A 4,685-nucleotide genomic window follows, 5' to 3' on the forward strand; every position below is an offset into this window, starting at 1 on the left:
TCTTTAGTTTAATTAGATCCCATTTGTCAATTTTGGCTTTTGTTGCCATTGCTTTTGGTGTTTTAGACATGAAGTCCTTGCCCATGCCTATGTCCTGAATGGTATTGTGTAGGTTTTCTTTTAGGGTTTTTATGGTTTTAGGTCTGACATGTAAGTCTTTAATCCATCTTGAATTAATTTTTGTATAAGGTGTAAGGAAGGGATCCAGTTTCAGCTTTCTACATATGGCTAGCCAGTTTTCCCAGCACCATTTATTAAACAAGGAATCTTTTCCCCATTGCTTGTTTTTGTCAGGTTTGTCAAAGATCAGATCGTTGTAGATATGCGGCATTATTTCTGAGGGCTCTGTTCTGTTCCATTGATCTATATCTCTGTTTTGGTACCAGTACCATGCTGTTTTGGTTACTGTAGCCTTGTAGTATAGTTTGAAGTCAGGTAGCATGATGCCTCCAGCTTTGTTCTTTTGGCTTAGGATTGACTTGGCAATGCGGGCTCTTTTTTGGTTCCATATGAACTTTAAAGTAGTTTTTTCCAATTCTGTGAAGAAAGTCATTGGTAGCTTGATGGGGATGGCATTGAATCTATAAATTACCTTGGGCAGTATGGCCATTTTCATGATATTGATTCTTCCTACCCATGAGCATGGAATGTTCTTCCATTTGTTTGTATCCTCTTTTATTTCCTTGAGCAGTGGTTTGTAGTTCTCCTTGAAGAGGTCCTTCACATCCCTTGTAAGTTGTATTCCTAGGTATTTTATTCTCTTTGAAGCAATTGTGAATGGGAGTTCACTCATGATTTGGCTGTTTGTCTGTTGTTGGTGTATAAGAATGCTTGTGATTTTTGCACATTGATTTTGTATCCTGAGACTTTGCTGAAGTTGCCTATCAGCTTAAGGAGATTTTGGCCTGAGACGTTGGGGTTTTCTAGATATACAATCATGTCATCTGCAAACAGGGACAATTTGACTTCCTCTTTTCCTAATTGAATGCCCTTTATTTCCTTCTCCTGCCTAATTGCCCTGGCCAGAACTTCCAACACTATGTTGAATAGGAGTGGTGAGAGAGGGCATCCCTGTCTTGTGGCAGTTTTCAAAGGGAATGCTTCCAGTTTTTGCCCATTCAGTATGATATTGGCTGTGGGTTTCTTTTAACACTTAACTCACATAACTCAGTCCTCTGCTCAAAACCTCCCCCTAGTGAGATGGGAAGTCCCTGACTCCTGCCCACCACCTCTCCATACTGTCCCTTCCTACTCATTTCCTACCTCTCTGCCCCTCCTTACCCTCCCCAGGTACCCTGGCTTCTTTGCTAGCCTGTGAACACACCAGAGCCCAGGACCTTTGCACTTGGTGTCTTCTCTGCCTTGAGCCATCTTCTCCACAATAATTGCACGAGGCCCTCACTTGAATGACATTGTAATAGTAAACTCTTGCCTTCACTACATCATTTAAAATCGCACCCTTCACGCTGTCACCAATATCCAGCACCCCATATCTCCTTCCTGCTTCTTTCCCTATAGTCATCTCACCTTTTGACATAGTATTTATCATCTCACTCCCTATTCCCCTACCCATTAAAATACAAGCTCTGTGTAGGCAGGGATTTTTGTTTGTATTTTATTTTATTTTATTTTTTTTACTGTATCTCCACTGCCTAGTTCAGAGCCTGACACTTAGTGGATATGTAAATCTTTATTGAATGAGTAATTGATTGCACAACTTAGTCACTGAACATTTCAAATTCTTCTTGTATAAATATCATATTGCTAAGTAGTAATAAATAAAACATAAAACAGAGAAATGTATAGAATTTTTATATGTAGAAGGGGCTTGGTAGTAACAGTTTGGTTGGAAGAGGAGTAAGAAACCCCACATTAAGTCTTCATTTTTATAGCAAGAACTATGATTTTACTTTGGTTGTATCTGGGCTAAATTGAGGGTGGAAATGATGAAAATGGGAGAGAGAAATGAAGTCACCTTACCAATTTCCTCCTTGGCTCTGTTATTTCTACAAAACAATTGAGCTTATCAAAAAGCCTTTCCATATACATTATTGTTATTTCTTGAGCCTCATAACAATCTTCATGGGTAGGCATTACTATTCACAGGTGACAGATGGGAATCTGGAGTTGGGAGAGGTTAAGGAGCTGTCCCAGGCTGCGTAGCTACTTGGTTCCACAGACAATAAGAAAGGCATTTGCAATAGAGGACATCTATGTTCTTAGATGTGAGAATGCATTACTAAAATACCAAGATAAATGTGAAAGTACCTGTCAGATTCTTTGTACAGAATGGCATTCAATAAAAAGCCAGGTGTCTTAAACCAACCTTCTTCTGATCTTTATGAGCACAACACATTGCATATACCATAAGCTTTCATTTAGGGAAACATTCCCTTAGCAGAGCTCCAGCCATGGTCTAATTGCACATTTAATGCTCTTCCTTTGCTTCCAAAAAAGCTGGAAGAAGGCAGGGCATTAGGTGTGGCCTCCTCTGGGTTCCTACACCTACTGCCTTGTGGGCAGATGGGAGGTCACGCAAACTCCTCCCTGCTCTTTCTCATTCCCTTACTATCCTTTGTGGACAGAGCTGCTCTATTTTATACCTCTGCTGCCTTAATCAAATGGTAGGGTTTCCTTTTTTTTCAGCTGGTAGACTTGCCTCTTGGCAACCCAGTATGACCCTTGTAGAAATAAGTCATGATCATTATAAGGGCCAATATAGGCTGAGGGATGAGTAAGATCTGCAGTAAGTGGAATATGAATTTAACGAGCTCATATTCATCTCTCTCTCTCTGAAGGAATTGCTACTCTAGCATAGCAGCTCTCAAATATTTTGGTCTCAGGATATCTTTTCATTCTTAACAATTACTGAGGACCCCAAAAAACTTTTGTTATGTGAGTTATATCTATCAGTATATACACTAGAAATTAAAACTGAGAGCTTAAAATTAAAAAAGTATTGATTTTTTAAAAAAGTAACAGTAAAAAGCCTATTACATGTTAACAAGGAAAGCATATTTTTATGAAGAATAACTATGGTTTTAAAAAATACAGTGAGTGGTATTGTTGATGTTTTTGTAAATATCTTTAACATCTGGTTTTATAGAAGACAGATTCTCATATCTGCTTTTGCATTCAATCTGTTGCAATATATTGTTGTCTTAGTTGAATCACATGAAGAAAATCTAGATTTACACAGATATGTAATTGGAAAAGTATGAATATTTTCATGGCCTTTTCAGATAATTGTGTATATTCTTCTTTGATGCTACATCAAAACTCAATAAGCATTCATTTCTAAAAGGTTAGTTATAAATTTGGAATCTGAAACCATATTTATGAAATTTTTATACTCTGTTACATTAAACCCACCTGTCTTGCATTTTGAATGAATCTTCTACCCACCTGTGATTTTGAACATCAAACATTGGTCATTTAGAAAATGTTGGCTTACTAAGTTATGCAGATGTTCCAAATGTTGACACATTTCATTTTGAAACATTTTTAAAAATCACATGTGTTAATATCCTCACCTGTTATAGGCAGAATAATGGTTACCCCAAGGATATCCATATGATAATCCACAGAGTATGTGACTATGTTAGGTTCCATGACAAAGGGGAGTTAAGGTTGCAGATGGAATTAAGTTTGCTAATGAGCTGACCTTAAATTAAGGAGATTATCCTGCATTATCCAGGGTTGCACAATGTAATTACAAGGATCTTTAAAAGTGGAAGAAGGAGTTGAAAGAAAGGCTCAGAGGAGGAAGATGTGATGTCAGAAGCAGAGCTGTGAGAGATGCTATGTTGCTGGCTTTGAAGATGGAGGGAGGGACCATGAGCCAAGGAATGCAGGTGGCCTCCAGCAGCTAGAAAAGGCAAGGAAACAGAGTCTCTCTCAGCACTGATTCTTCTCGGCCAGGAGGCACACAGCCCTGCTGACATCTTGATTTTAGCCCAGTGGGACCTGTTTCATACTTCTAACTTATACAACTACGAGATAAATAATTTGTGTTGTTTTAAGCCATGAAGTATGGGGTAATTCATTCAGAGAAATAATTTTTCTGACCACCAATCTCATTAGAAAAGTTCCTAAATATTGGGAAGTGGTCAAGTTCATGATGGCAAATAAGAGTATTCAAAAATTTTGCTTGAAACCGTGCATTTCACAATTAGGAACAAATATTGCCAGGTGCTTTTTAAAGTGAGAGGCTTACTTTGTTTATATTTAAGAAAATACCTGCTTAATACCCAAGTCTGTTTGTCAGTTGTTCTTTCAAGTAAAAATGGTATTTTTTGGAATAAGTGGCCAGTTCACTTGCAACTCAACCACAAAGAAGCTTTATTAAAGGCAACCATCACACTTTAGTAGGCAACAGAAATGTTTTGTTTTATAATATGTATACTTCCAATTTCATCATACCAAATACTAAAAAGATATTTACTCAAGAGTCAATATTTAATAAGAGTAATAATTTTTCTTTCTTTTTTGAGACGGAGTCTCACTCTGTCACCCAGGCTGGAGTGCAGTGGCGCGATCTTGGCTCACTGTAAGCTCTGCCTCCCGGGTTCACGCCATTCTCCTGCCTCAGCCTCCTGAGTAGCTGGGACTACAGGCGCCCACCACCACGCCCGGCTAAGTTTTTTTGTATTTTTAGTAGAGACAGGGTTTCACCATGTTAGCCA

The sequence above is a fragment of the Pan paniscus genome, chromosome 3, assembly GCF_029289425.2.
Source record: "Pan paniscus chromosome 3, NHGRI_mPanPan1-v2.0_pri, whole genome shotgun sequence".
In the NCBI taxonomy this organism is placed as follows: domain Eukaryota; kingdom Metazoa; phylum Chordata; class Mammalia; order Primates; family Hominidae; genus Pan; species Pan paniscus.